The sequence below is a fragment of the Plecotus auritus genome, assembly GCF_963455305.1.
Source record: "Plecotus auritus genome assembly, chromosome: 4".
In the NCBI taxonomy this organism is placed as follows: domain Eukaryota; kingdom Metazoa; phylum Chordata; class Mammalia; order Chiroptera; family Vespertilionidae; genus Plecotus; species Plecotus auritus.
In genome coordinates, this window is record NC_137775.1 from 82,794,946 (window position 1) to 82,810,850 (window position 15,905).

Consider the following 15,905-nt stretch of genomic DNA (forward strand, 5'->3'; position numbering starts at 1 on the left):
TCTTAAAGAAGAGGAAGAAGAAAAAAGTAAAGATAAAAATTATGAACAACAAATACATATCTATCAACAAGTGAACCTAAAAATCAAGTGAATTAAAAACCTGAGGAACAGAATAATCTGGTGAATATAATAGAATCAGGGGCATAGAAAGGGAGTAGACTGATAATTCTCAGGGGGAAAGGGGTATGGGGGGGTTCATGAAGTGACTGGACAAAAATCATACACCTATGGATGAGGACAGTGGGGGGGAGGTAAGGGCAGAAGGTGGGGTGGGAAAGGGGTGGAGGGGAGCTATGGGGGGAAAAAGGAGAAATAATTGTAATAATCTGAATAAAGATTTATTTAAAAAAAATTTTGGGGGGCAAAATCCAACATCCACTTATGATTAAAAAAAAAATGGGGATAGAGGCAACATACCTCAACAAAATAAAGGCCATGTATGACAAAACCACATCTAACATCATACTCAATAGTGAAAAGCTGAAAGCTTTTTCTTTACAATCAGGAACAAGAAAAGGATGTCCACTCTCACCATTTTTATTCTACATAGTATTGGAAGTCCTAGCCACTGCATTCAAGTAAGAAAAAGAAATAAAAGGCATCCACATTGGAAAGGAAAAAGTAAAACTGTCATTACTTGCAGATGACATAATATCATATATAGAGAATGCTAAAGATTCCACCAAAAAACGATTAGGACTAATTAATTAATTAAGTAAAGTAACAGGATATGAAATAATATTCAGAAATCAGTTGCATTTTTATACAGCAATAACAAACTATCAGAAAGAGAAATTAAGAAAATAATCGCATTTATAATTGCATAAAAAAAATACCTAGGAATAAATTTAACCAAGGAGGTAAAAGACCTGTACTCAGAAAACTCTAAAGACATTGAAGAAAGAAATGAAAAAGACATAAGTAAATGGAAGGATATACTCTGCTCATGGATAAGAAGAATTAGCATTGTTAAAATGTCCACACTACCCCAAACAATCTGTAGATTCAATGCAATCCCTATCAAAATACCAACGGCATTTTTCACAAAATTAGAACAAATTATCCTAAAATGTATATAGAACCACAAAAGACCCTGAATAATCAAAGGAATCTTGAGAAAGAAGAACAAAATTGGAGGTATCATGCTACCTGATATCAAACTATATTACAAGGCTATAGTAATCAAAACATCATGGTACTGGCATAAAACCAGACACAGAGATCAATGGAACAGAATACACAGCCCAAAATAAAACCACACTTATATGGTCAATTAATCTATGATAAAGGAAGCAAGACTATACAAAGGAGTAAAGATAATATCTTCAATAAATGATATTGGGAAAACTGCACAGATAACATGCAAAAAATGAATAAAACTAAACCATCTTCTTTCCCCATATATAAGAATAAACTCAAAATGGATTAAAGACTTAAATGTAAGACCTGAAACTACAAAACTAGAACACAGGCAGCAAACTCACCAACATTGCTCTTAGTAATATTTTTTTGAATGTCTCCTTGAGCAAGAGAAACAAAAGAAAATAAACAAATAGACTACAGCAAACTAAAAAGTTTTTGCACAGATAAGGAAACTATCAACAAAATGAAAAAACAACCTTCTAATGGGAGAAGATATTCACCAATGATACATCTGATAAGGGGTTAATATCCAAAATATATAATAAACTCATACAACTAACACCAAATAAACCACAATCCAATTAAAAAATGGGCAGAGGACCTGAATAGACATTTCTTCAAAGAGGACATACAGACAAATAAAAAGATGCTCAACATCATTAATCATCAGGGAAATATAAATTAAAACCACATGAAATATAACCTCACACATATTGGAATGGGTGTCAGCAATAAATAAAACAAGTATTGGAGAGGATATGGAGAAAGGGGAACCCTCGTGCACTGTTTGTGGATTATAAAATGGTGCAGCCACTATGGAAAACAGTATGGAGGTTCCTCAAAAAATTAAAAATAGAACTACCACATGACTCAGTAATTCCATTTCTGGGTATTTATCCAAAGAAATCCAAAACACTAATTCAAAAAGATACATGTACCTTATATTCATTGCAATGTATTAACAATGATATGGAAGTAACCTAAGTGTACATCAATAGACAAATGGATAAAGAAGATGTGGTACATACATACAATGGAATATTAGTGATAAAAAAGAAATATATATATATATATATATATATATATATGTTTCAGAGAGAGGAAGGAAGAGGAAGAGAGAGAATGAAACATCAATGATGAGAGAGAATCATTGATTGGCTGCCTCCTGCATTCCCCCTACTGGGGATTGAGCCTGCAACCTGGGCATGTGCCCTTGACCAGAATTGAACCCGGGACCCTTCAGTCCACAGGCTGACGCTCTATCCATTGAGCCAAACTGGATAGGGCAAAAAAAAAAAAAAAGAACAAAATCTTAACATGTGTGACAACAAGGACGACCTAGAGGGTATTATACTAAGTGAAATAAGTCAGAGAAAGACAAATACCATATTATTTTACTTATATGTGGAATTTAAAAAACACACAAAATAAATGAACAAACTCATACATACAGAGAACAAATTGATGGTTGCCAGATGGAAGGAGGATTAGAAGGATGGCTGAAGAAAGATGAAGGAATTAGGAAGTAAAAATTGCTAGTTTTAAAAATAGTCATGGTTGTAAAATGCAGCATCAAGAATATAGTCAATAATTTTATAATAATAAAAGCATAATATGCTAATTAGACCGGACAGCTGAACGACCTTCCGGACGAAGCCGGGCTGTGAGGGCCAAGGCAAGTCACTGCAGCTGTGAGGGCTGAGCCCCATGCACAAATTTCGTGCATTAGGCCTCTAGTATTGTAATAACTAGGTATTGTGTCAGATGGGTATTAGACTTTTTGGGGTGATAACTTTGTAAAATATATAAATGCCTAATCACTATAATGAACACATGAAACTAATATAATACTGTATGTTTACTATAATTGAAAAAAGTTTTGGTTAGTCTTTTTTATTTCCTTTAAGATTTATGGGTTACCTTGGCAGAGGTGATAGGTAATTTATAAATGCTTTTTTTTTTAAATTTTTTTTTATATATTTTATTGATTTTTTACAGAGAGGAAGGGAGAGGGATAGAGAGTTAGAAACATCGATGAGAGAGAAACATCGATCAGCTGCCTCCTGCACACCCCCCACTGGGGATGTGACCGCAACCAAGGTACGTGCCCTTGACCGGAATCGAACCTGGGACCTTTCAGTCCGCAGGCCGACGCTCTATCCACTGAGCCAAACCGGTTTCGGCTATAAATGCTTTTTAATGTTAATGATAATAATAAGGCAGAGAGATAGCGTTATTTTGGTTAGGGGATACTGCTGCAATAGAGCAGGTGTTTAATTATTTGTTAATTTGGAGGTGAGAAGAAGAGGAATAAGCTGTGTGCCTGAGCTTGTTCCAGGCTTAGGGAGAGAGAAAGGCTGGTCTTAGAGCCCAAAGAATTCTAAGCAGCTGGAATGAGTGACCAGTAGAGAGAGGCTGGGACACAAACCTTGGATCAGAAAAGTAAAACCATATCTCAGGCCCATCTTTTCCTTGCCCCTGCTCTTTGCTATGGGGCTGAGATAGAATGAAACATAAGAAAAAACCCAAATATTAGCTTTCATGTGAAGATCTTATTATTAAAATCCTAAATTCATTTGCCTTTTATTCACCCTGTTATCTATCCCTTTCCTCTATTCAATTTCCAAATTTCTGCTAAAAGAAAAATGAGAACAGAGAAGCAAAAAACAAAGTTTCGAGATCCAAGATGGCGGCGTAGGTAAACACCTAAACTGCTGCCTCGCACAACAATTTCAAAACTACAACTAAAAGACAAAACGTCTATCACCCAGAACCACGGGAAAGCTGGCTGAGTGGAAGTTCTACAACTAGAAGGAAAGAGCAAACAGCATTGAGGGGTGCACAAGCGCTGAAAAGCTGAGGTACGGAGACATGCGAATCGAGCGCTACTTTTTTCAACCCGAAGGGAGACAAGCTCCTGATTACTCCAAACTCCAGTTTCTGGGGAGACACGGGGGACCCAAACTCCTATGGGGAGAAGCTGGACTGTCTGCCGTGGGGTCGGAAAGTGAGGGAGGCTTGCTTGCAGGGCTGCGCGCAGGAACAATTGTTTATTGTGCTGGGGCTCGGGACGCGGGGACATGGTCGGAGACGCAGAGCTGCAGAGCCGGCTTACTGGCAGCCATCGCTGTTTGCCACGCCTTAGCCTAGTCACGCCCCGAGACCCTGCCCTGCACAATCTACAAACCCACCCAAGCTCCAAGCAGTGGCTTTAGCATATGAATGGCCTGCCCTATCGCAGCTTAACCTAGCAAACTTGCAGCCTGGGTCAGACAGCTCCAAAACCTCCAAACCCCATGCAAAGAAGAGAAAACTGTAGTTCTTGCTGTAGCTCCTGCTGGGTGGCCTCAGACAGTAGCTGACCTGCACCCCATTGGCGATCCAGAAGCCAGTGTACCTAATGGTCAGTGTGAGACACCAGATTTCAACTCCTCACATCCATAAGTGACACATTCAAGAGGCAGACTCAGTGAGCACCAAAGCCCCACTGAAACAAGTCCTGCACCATAAGCATGTCTCCAGCGCAGCAGTTCTTCCATTATAGACACAGCGGGTCCTCACAGCCAATTGGCCTAGAGGTCAATTCCTCCCAGTGTACCAACAGCAATCAAGGCTTAACTACACCAAGACTTTGCACTCAGCCCACAAAGGGGTGTACCAAGAGCGTCCACCTCAGGTGGTTGGGGAGGCTGAGCTACTGGCCCCTATAGGTCACCTACCACACAAAGCCACTCCATCAACACAAGGAAGCAGCAAAATGCAGAGACAAAGAAACATGTCACGTATGAGAGAAATGGAGGAAAGCAAACTAATGGACGACATAGAGTTCAGAACCACATTTATAAGGTTACTCAAGAATCTTCTAAAAACCGCCAAGAAACTTGATGAGACCTCCGAGGAGCTTAGTGAGACCTTCAAGGACCTTAATGAGAATGCCAAAAAAATGGAAAAGGACCAGTCAGAAATTAAGCATACACTGTCTGAAATAAAGAATATACAGAAACTCAACTGTAGATCAACGTACCCCAAGAATCAAACCAAAGATCTGAAATATGAGGAAACAAAAACACCCAACCAGAAAAACAAAAAGAAAAAATCCAAAAATATGAAGATAGTGTAAGGAGCCTCTGGGACAACTTTAAGCGTACCAACATCAGAATTTTTGGGGTGCCAGAAGAAGAGAGAGAGCAAAATATTGAAAACCTATTAGAAGAAATAATGACAGAAAACTTTCCCTACCTGGTGAAAGAAATAGACTTACAAGTTCAGGAAGCACACAGAACCCCATACAAGAGGAATCCAAAGAGGACCACACCAAGACACATCATAATTAAAATGCCAAGGGCAAAAGACAAAGAGAGAATCTTGAAAGCAGCAAGAGAAAAACGGTTAGTTACCTACAAGGGAGCACCCATACGACTGTCAGCTGATTTCTCGGCAGAAACTATGCAGGCCAGAAGGGAGTGGCAAGAAATATTCAAAGTGATGAACAGCAAGAACCTACAACCAAGATTACTCTACCCAGCAAAGCTATCATTCAGAGTTGAAGGTCAGATAAAGAGCTTCACCGACAAGAAAAAGCTAAAGGAGTTCATCACCACCAAACCAGGATTACATGAAATGCTGAAGGGTGTTCTTTAATAAGAGGAAGAAGAAAAAGGTAAAGATAAAAATTATGAACAACAAAATGACATCAAATACATACCTACCAACAAGTGAATCTAAAAATCAAGTGAATAAAAAATCTGAAGAACAGAATGGACTGGTGAATATAATAGAATTAGGGACATAGAAAGGGAGTGGACTGACAATTCTCAGGGGGGATGGGGTGTGAGGGGTGTGGGAAGAGACTGGACAAAAAGCTTACACCTATGGATGAAGACAGTGGCGGGGGGTAAGGGAATGGGGTGGGGTGGGGAATCAGGTGGAGGGGAGCTATGGGGAAAAAAAAGAGGAACACCTGTAATAATCTGAACAATAAAGATTTATTTAAAAAAAAAACAAACAACAAAAAAAACAAACCCCAGTTTCAGTGGAGAAATCTCCCCAAGGTCCTGGGGAAGCAGGATATGGCAGAGGCAGGAGGTCTCAGTCCTGGCTCAGGTGGCCTAGAGATGAGTTTAGGAGGGCTACTCCCTCATGGACATCATCAACAATGTCCTTAAGAATGGCCACCACCTCCTGGCATCAGATGTAACCGTTTCCAACCACCATAGACCAACACAATGCCCACAGGATTGCCATGTGCTGGTCTATGTGGCACTGCAGCTGGGCAGCTGATTTCCCAGCCAATTTGCTGACCAGGCACTTGTTCTCTGCCATTTCAATTGCAAGAATTGCAGCAGCACTCTGGTGGCCCCCTGAGGGTCCTGGCTTTGGGATGGAACTGGCACATTTGGCCTGCCGTGCTCCAGGGGACACTGTAGACACCGCTGGAGCCTCTGTGACTAATGATGGAGTCTCTCTCTGAGGCTGGTTTCCATCTGGAGATTCTGGCCTCCTCTGGACTTTTGTTGGAGAAAAATAGAGCAAAATTCTAACTGCTCTCCTGGATCCTAGTCTTTCCAGGTCCCATAGAAAAGATTACCATGATGCCCAGATATCAGCTACATTTAAGGCAAGAGCCAGTTACAAGCCAGTGGAAGGGTGACTGGGCTTGGGTTCTAGTGTCAGCCTTAGCATTAACTGGGAGTGTCACCTTCTGCAAATTACTTTCTTCTGGATTCATTTTCTTATCTGTAAAATGCAAGGGCCAAAGATGGTCTCCAGCTGTCCCTTCCAACTCTAGCATCTGTAGTGAAACCAAGCTTTCTTAAATTTCCAAGAACCCTGAGGGGAAACCAACCTTGGTTTTATCATTTATGATTTCCTTCTCCTCTTAGTTCTGTGGCATCAAGGCTTTGGTAGAACACATTGGGCCACTTACCTGTCCCAGTCCCTTGGAGATCCTGGCTTATGTCCATCTCAGTTGTCTTGTCCACCTGGGCTTTCAGGACTGAGGCCCCTGGACACCTCTAGTGCTTCTATTTCCAGCTTAAAATGATCCTCTACCTCTATCTCCACCTCCGGTTCTGGTGCCTCTTGTTGCTCCTGTGGAGAGTATCCTTCTGCTCACCCACTTCTTGCTCCTTGCCTTTTTTCCTTCCCTGGGTCAGCCAGTGGTGGTGGTTGAGATTACAAGGCTGGGTCGGCTCCCTGAGGTGGTCTGGGCTGCTGCTGCCTGTGAACTGCTTTGTAGAAGGGGCAACCTTGAGGGGCTCTCTCAGAGTGTGGGATGGCCATGTGGGCAATCTTGCAGGCCACCTCAAGGGCCTTGAACTTGGTTTGACACTGATATGCATGTCGGACACATCCCTGCTCCTGAAGGCACTTGGCCACATCTTCATAGACTGAAGTGTTGTGGTGAAGTGTCTTTAGGTACCTCTTGATGGCAGGCTTCTCTGTGATGGTGAGCAGGTGCTCAGATCTCCACTGGAGCCCAGTGGACTCCTGATGGATCCTCTATGGTGCCTGGGATGGTTCCACTGGTTCCTGGCCTGGGAGCATGAGGGCTGAGGCCATCAGTACATGTTATAGACATGTTCTATCAAAGAGAAATAGCACAGGATACTTGTTAGGTTGGCAAGACAGATTTTATTCAGGTTACTGCAGTAGGAAAGAGAGACTCCAAGATAAAGTGAACTCAACACCAACTTAAGGTGACTAAGGTTTTATAAGGGGCGAAAGGGAGTTAGCCCATTTAGAGATAACTAACAGGGACTTAGGGGAGTGCAAAGGGGAGAACAAAAAGGGCTAGGGAGAAATGGAAAATTACTGAAAACAGTTTGGCTACAAAGACATTTTGTGGTTTTGGCAGAATTGTGGTTTCTTGAGTAAAGACTCAGCACAGGGGCTGAGGTCACTTTTAGGGACACAGGGACTGGGGTCATCTTTAGGGACACAGATTAGTACAGGAGGAAGCCAGACTAAAGTTTGGTCAAGTTTCTTGGCACAGTGTTCACGCAAGTCTTTTGAGTCGTGTGGGAGATAATAGTTCACAGTTCATTCCTGGTGCATAGTATCCCATCTGGAGCAGTCTGGAGACTGTGGGCCAGTAAGACTGGGGTTCCTTTTCTTCGTTTGCACCCCAGTCGGTGATGGGAGGGTGAGGGTGGACCACACCTAGGCCAGCTTAACATGGAGCATCCTGAACTCTGTTTCTACATCTATTACAGAGAGCGGCTGGAATGGCAATAGGTGAGGGACAATGTTATTGAGGAAAGGACTCCCAGAGAAGCCCCAGTGCTGCAGAACTTGCTGTGGCCACAGCTTTGGTGTTCCTTTAGCTGCTGGAGCTTATCATGGATGTGCCTGGTACAACAGATGATGCTATGGAGGTTCTAAGATAGCAGAGCTTGCTAATGCCATAGGCCCTTATGCTCTGCCCTGCTTTGCTCAGGTTGGAGTCTATGGCAGGGAGGGGCAGAACCAGAGAGTTGAACCTCCCGGGGTGACCCTCCAGAGACTGCAGACCTGCCCAGGACCCAACAAGACTGGCTATCAGTTTCCTTGGCCAGCCACAGCCACTCCAATCTGTGACAGGGAGAGATACATATGCACTCGTTGTCTTGTTCCCTCTTGAGGCAATGGCGGGCTTCTTCTAAGTGAGCCACTGGTGGCTTTGCCCACTTGTGTCTGTCTCACCAAGTGTGCAGATGTCTGACCTTCATTTACACTCCCTGCCTCACTTCAGCAAGGCTCCAGAACAGCTCACTGCTAAAAGGCCAGCAGGTCTCCCACGCTGGATGTCCAATGAGCAAGCAGGCTCAAGGTGGGGCCAGTCATCCAAACAGACCATTTGCATAAATGTCTTTGCTGGAAAATCCCTTCAATGGCAGCCAAATCGAATAGACCATTTCCCACAGCATAGATAACAGAAATATCTTGGGGGCCAGACTGCTATCTCTGTTAAGATAGTACCACCCACACCTGTAAGCACCTGCTGGTTTCTCTTGAAAAGACAGGGTTGTTATCAGACCAGTGCTGGCTTTGGAAGGTCAGGACTGGGTGTGAGAAGGTGGCTGGGGCCCTCACACTTCAGCCTGGGACATGGGAGGAAGGGCATGAATCCTCTTGACAATAGCTCCCTGCCAGAGTTCCCACAAAGTAAAAAAGTCAGGTTGACACAGCACTCCGCGAAGCCCAGAGGCTCGTTTGAGTGTCCCAGCTTAGAGGTAGTGATAGAAAAGGCTTAAGTATTTCAAACTGTGAGGGCCTGAAAAAGGATCCAAGAAGGTGATAAAGCAAAAGAGAAAGGCTGGGAGGTGGGAGGAGGCTTAAATAAGATGCCAGGAGAAAATGATTTAAGATCTGAAGCTGTGTATTCATTGATAATTCAACAGACATTCATTAGGGCTTACTTTATTTCAGGTCAAGAAGTAGAATAAGACATGGTCCAGTGGGGGAGACAGACATGTAAACAATAATTGCAATACAATAAAAGGAGCAATAGAAAAATGTCAAAGCAAAGAGATAAGGTCATTCTATCCTGCTTTCTACTACAAGGATATGCTGGGGGTGAGCAGTCAATTGGTAGCTCTGAACCAAAACTTTCTCCTCTCCCTCTCTCTTCTCCCTTTTCCTCTTCCACAGCTGTCCAATGGCCCCCAATGCACTCACTGACACATTAACAGAACACAGTAAAATGAGTTGTTGACCCCTGTTCTAAGGAAACAGAACTTCCTAGTGGAACTGGGCTGTCCAGCTCCTTAGTCCTCTGCTGTGAGAAGGACTCATTATGTTAGATTATTATTTTGTGGACAGATGTTTTCTAAGTGACAGGAAATAAAATTCAAGTCCTAAGATCTAAACCAGTCAGAGAGAAATAGTCCAATGCAGAAAAAAGATGAAAATATATAAATGTTTGGTCTACTGTATTTCTTTTGAATTTAGATTTTTATTTATGGAAGATAATAGTTTAAAACTCTTATCAGTTTCAGAAGATAGTTTGAAACCAAGAACTTGCCACCTAAATTTTATGTTAACATTTTGTCATGTTTGCTTCAAATCTTTTAAAATACTTACATTCAGCTATAGATCTCTCTTTACCTTTGACCCTCCTCCAAAAGAAACCACTATCCTGAAGTTGGGTTGCACCATTCATTTTAATACATATTGTTAGAGTTGATATTTTGTGTGTTAATAAATAGTAATAATTTATTAATTTACTAGAGGCCCGGTGCATGAATTCATGCACCAGTGGGGTTCTTCGGCTTGGCTTGTGGGATCAGACCGAAACTGGCTCTCTGACATCACCTGAGGGGTCCCAGATTGCGAGAGGGTGCAGGCCAGGCTGAGGGACCTCACTGGTGCACAAATTTGTGCACTGGGCCACTAGCAAATTAATAAATTATTACTACTTATTAACACGTTTTGAAACTTTATATAAAAGTGCATATCTTTTGTATCCCACTTTTTCACTCAGTGTAGAGAGCCGCCTGGGAAGGCACATGGATACTTTTTTAATTCTTATCAGCTGAGCCCAAGGGCACTGGCAGAATCCTGTTATCAGTACTGATTCCATGTACTTGGAATGAGGAACAAAAAGGACCTTGACCCACCCAAAATAAGGAGCTTACTCAGATCCTGATGAATAGGATTTGGGCACACCCGAAACTCCTTTTTATCATAAAATCCCTTTTGGAAACCAATAAATAATGCTGTGTTGTCTGAGGTGAGGGTGACTGTCTCTCTATCAGAGGACAGGAAGCCACCTGGCACCCAGCTTGAATCTATTTCTGTCTCTTGTCTTTTTCTTGCTCTAATTTCTTAACCCCCAGCTCCTCCCCTCAGGAACCTGTCTTTCTCCCTTTCCGTGCGGGATGCGGAAAAGGAAGAAAACACTGCACCACAACTCAGTATTCCTCATATATATATATATATATATATATATATATATATATATATATACACATATATATATATATATATACTGAGTGAAATACTGAGTGAAAAAGTGGGATATATATAATTGATTTCAGAGAGGAAGGGAGAGGGAGAGAGAGATAGAAACATCAATAATGAGAGGGAATCATTGATTGGCTGTCTCCTGAATGCCCCACACTGGGGATCGAACCTGCAACCAGGGCATGTACCCTGACTAGGAATCAAACCATGACCTCCTGGTTCATAAGTTGACACTCAACCACTGAGCCACACCAGCCAGGCACTCACTCAGTATTCTCTTGACATATGAGGCTACATTCAATTTCTGTATTCCATTTTAAGAATAAACCAGTGTATTTATTTCTTTCTGTCATATTTCTTATGCTTTCTATTTATCATGTTTTCCTTTGATTTTTTCCATCTCTTTTCCTATCTTCTGTGTAGTGATAGTATTTTGTTTTTCTTTCCACCTACTACTTTAGAAATAACACATTCTACTTCAATTTTCTAGTCTTTATCCTTAAAATTTTAACATGAATAACTGCCTTCAAAATATCCATTTTCCTTATGAATAAACAAAGATTTTACAATATTTAACTTTGATCTACTTTAGCCATTTGTCACATTATTATTGTCTAAAGCTGAGCTCTTTAATATGGTCATCATTGGCCACAAAGTGGCTACTTAAATTTAATTAATGTTAAATAAAATTAAAAATTCATTGTATTGGTTACATTTTAAGCGCTTAATAGACACATGTGGCTAATGGCTACTATCCTGGCCAGAGCATATATAGAAAACTTCCATCATTGTAGAAAGTATTATTAGACGAAGCTAGTTATTTCCATTTAGTTTTTACTTCCCTCTAAATTAGTTATTAGTAGTATTGATTTTTAGAGTCAACACTTTATTTTTTTTTATTTTTATTTTTTTATTTTTTTTTCTATTTTTATTTTTTATTTTATTTTTTTTAAATAAATCTTTATTCAGATTATTACAATTATTTCTCCTTTTTCCCCCCATAGCTCCCCTCCACCCCTTTCCCACCCCACCTTCTGCCCTTACCTCCCCCCCACTGTCCTCATCCATAGGTGTATGATTTTTGTCCATTCTCTTCATGAACCCCCCATACCCCTTTCCCCCTGAGAATTATCAGTCCACTCCCTTTCTATGCCCCTGATTCTATTATATTCACCAGATTATTCTGCTCCTCAGGTTTTTAAATTCACTTGATTTTTAGGTTCGCTTGTTGATAGATATGTATTTGTTGTTCATAATTTTTCTCTTTACTTTTTTCTTCTTCCTCTTCTTTAAGAATACCTTTCAGCATTTCATATAATACTGGTTTGGTGGTGATGAACTCCTTTAGCTTTTTCTTATCTGTGAAGCTCTTTATCTTCCCTTCAATTCTGAATGATAGCTTTGCTGGGTAGAGTAATCTTGGTTGTAGGTTCTTGCTATTCATCACATTGAAAATTTCTTGCCACTCCCGTCTGGCCTGCATAGTTTCTATTGAGAAGTCAGCTGACAGTCGTATGGGTGCTCCCTTGTAGGTAACTAACTGTTTTTCTCTTGCTGCTTTTAATATTCTCTCTTTGTCTTTTGCTCTTGGCATTTTAATTATGATGTGTCTTGGTGTGGTCCTCTTTGGATTCCTTTTGTTTGGGGTTCTGTGGGCTTCCTGGACTTGTAAGTCTATTTCTTTCACCAGGTGGGGGAAGTTTTCGGTCATTATTTCTTCAAATAGGTTTTCAGTATCTTGCTCTCTCTCTTCTTCTGGCACCCCCATAATTCTGATGTTGGTACACTTGAAGTTGTCCCAGAGTCTTCTTACATTATCTTCAACTTTTTGGATTTTTTTTTTTGCTTTTTGCTTTTTCGGTTGAGTGTTTTTTGCTTCTTTGTATTTCAATTCTTTGACTTGATTATTGTGTTCCTCTATTCTGTTTCTGGGTCTCTGTATAATATTTTTTATTTCAGTCAGTGTATGTTTAATTTCTAGTTGGTCCTTTTTCATATCTTTGAGGGTCTCGTTATATTTATCGGCCTTTTCTAGGATATTCTTAAAAAGTCTTATAACGGTGGTTTTGAATTCTATATCCAGTCGTTTGTTTTCCTCCATTTCTTTCGTTTGTGATCTGATTCTTTGACCCCGCATTTTTCACTGATTCCCTGAGTTGGTAAGGTAGATATTTGTGCTAGGTTTCCAATATGGCCCAGTGGGTCTGCTTCCCCAGTTAACCTGAGGTGGACACTCTTGGTGCACCCCTTTGTGGACTGTGTGTACAGCCTTGTTGTAATTAAGTCTTGATTGTTGTTGGTATCACTGGGAAGAATTGACCTCCGGGCCAGTTGGCTGTAAGGATCAGCTGTGTCTATGCTGGGAGAAGCCCGGTGCTGGAGACAGCCCTATAGGATTAGACTTGCCAAATTGCAATAGCCTCTGTGCTCAGCTTGGATGGGGTGGAGTCTCAGTCTTGGCTTCCTGTCAGCCCCGCCCTTGCGCGCATGTGCGCTTTCAGTCCTCCGCCTTCCCCAGCTCGAGTCTCCGCCTGAGAGTCCAGACTCCCCCCACAAGAGCGCGGGTCCCCAGGGGCTCGCCTGGAACCGGGGTTCACTGCAGTCAGATCTGGGGCACAGTGCTGTCAGGAGCCTCTGACTCCCCTCCACCAGGGAAAGCCCGCGGCAACCTCCGCAGCCCTTGTGTGCACTGGCGCGAGCGCGCTTTCAGTCCTCCGCCTTCCCCGGCTCCGGAGTCTCCGCCCGAGAGTCCAGACTCCCCCCACAAGAGCGTGGGTCCCCAGGGGCTCGCCTGGAACTGGGGTTCACTGCAGTCAGAACTGGGGCTCAGTGTAGTCAGAATCCTCTGACTCCCCTCCACTAGGGAAAGCCTGTGGCAACTCCCGCAGCCTTTGTGCGCACTGGCCCGCGTGCGCCTTCAGACCCCGCGGCAACCTCCGCAGCCCTTGTGCGCACTGGCGCGAGCACGCTTTCAGTCCTCCGCCTTCCCCGGCTCCGGAGTCTCCGCCCGAGAGTCCAGACTCCCCCCACACGAGCGTGGGTCCCCAGGGGTTCGCCCGGAACTGGGGTTTAGTGCAGTCAGAACTGGGGTTCAGTGCGGTCGGGGGCTTCCTTCCCCCTTCCGCCAGAGGAAGTCAGCCAGGCTCTCAGCCGCCCTTCCTCTCTGCGCGCACAAAGCCCCTTTGCCGTACCTCCAGTTCTCTGTGAGCTTTTCTCCTTCCTTCTAGTTGTAGAATTTTCACTCAGCCTGCTTTCCTGTGGTTCTGGATGGTGTCCGTTCTGTCTTTTAGTTGTAGTTTTGAAATTGTTGTGCGAGGCAGCAGTTTAGGTGTTTACCTGTGCCGCCATCTTGGTTTCTCCTAGAGTCAACACTTTAGATTTATCTTCTGTATTGGTCAATTTCTTTGCTCACCATTGTTTTTTCCTTACTTCTATATTTAATTTCCTTTTTCCTGAAACGTATGCTTCAGGAATCTGCTATGGACTGAATTATATATCCCCCAAACTTATATGTTGATGCCCTAACCTTCAATGTGGCTGTATTTGGAGATAGTGTCTTTTGGAAGTAATTAAGGTCAGGGTTCATTATGATTCTTTAATCTGAGGATTCTTGTCTTTGATCAATTCTGAAAAATTCTTAGGTATTATTTGTCTTATTTCCATCCATCTGGAATTCCCTTTATATTTACTTGAACCTTTTTATTCTATCATTCATTGCATTTAACTTCTTTTACATTTATCATTTTCCCCATTCTGCTGCATTATGACACTTTCTTCAGCTCCACCTTCTATCTTACTAATTCTCTTTTCAAATGTATCTATTCTGCTTTTAATCAGTTCATTAATTTATCCTTTCAAAACTGTATTTTTCAATTCTAAATGTTTGATTTGTTCAAATTTACCTTTCTTTCCAGGATCTTGTGTAGTATTTCTTTACCTTTTAAAGAAAAAAGAAAAACACTTATTTTTTTGCATTAAGTATATTGATGTTGGAATCTAACTGAATTTCTCAGGGCTTCAGTTGTCTAGACTATGAAATGGGGCTTTATATGAAATGGCCTCTAAGGTGACTTCCAGCACTAAAATTCTAGTATGTACCCTGATATTAATTTTTTTAATGAGTATTGCTGGCTGACTTTGCAATTCCAATTAATGACTTTGCAATTCCAATTAATTATGGCAGTGCATAAAGAATGGTTATTTTCAAAGCCATCATCCCCAGACCTCTGGGGCTGTAAGCCAACACCTTCTGTGTGTGTGTGTGTGTGTGTGTGTGTGCATGAACACAGGACAGGAAAAATACCCATCTGGTTTTGGTTTCAGATCAGAGATATTTTTTGGATGCTTATCAAAGAATCCAGTGAGAGAGTAGGGAGAACAGGTAAAGACTAAACCTCTCAGCTTGTCAGAGAGTTTTGTTTTGATCTTTATAGCACTTAAAATACAAAATTAGAGTGATAACAGTTTTTCTACACTCTCTAAAACCAACAACATATTAGAGTGTTGAAAGAAGAATAATATAGCTTGTATTTCTTTTTATCTAAAGAGTCCCACAATTGAGCTATAGGAATGTAGAAAGGTGCTGAAGTGAACTGTGGGTATGAGCTGAAGTGGGGGATGGAGGAGGTGATCTCAATATATTCCTATAAAGAGCAAGTAAGTGATCAATGCAACCATTTCTGGAGCTTGTATCCCAAAGTGCCTCACAAGCATCTTTGAAATTCAACTCCCATTTTGTCAAATATTCAGTGGTAGAGGATGCAATGAGATTCCGTCTTCCTAAACCATGGTCTTCTGGTCTGCCAAACTAATTGTGA

The 15,905-nt window shown here is 41.8% G+C and overlaps 1 protein-coding gene across 1 annotated transcript in view; it reads right to left on the minus strand.

The window, feature by feature from the left end:
* The window catches only part of PAQR8 (progestin and adipoQ receptor family member 8), a 107,927-nt gene extending 100,345 nt beyond the window's left edge, over positions 1–7,582 (minus strand). The window contains exon 1 of the mRNA XM_080666415.1: positions 7,070–7,582. The gene's annotated coding sequence lies outside the window, so the exon portion shown is untranslated. The remainder of the gene's footprint in view (positions 1–7,069) is intronic.
* Positions 7,583–15,905: the final 8,323 nt, after the last annotated feature.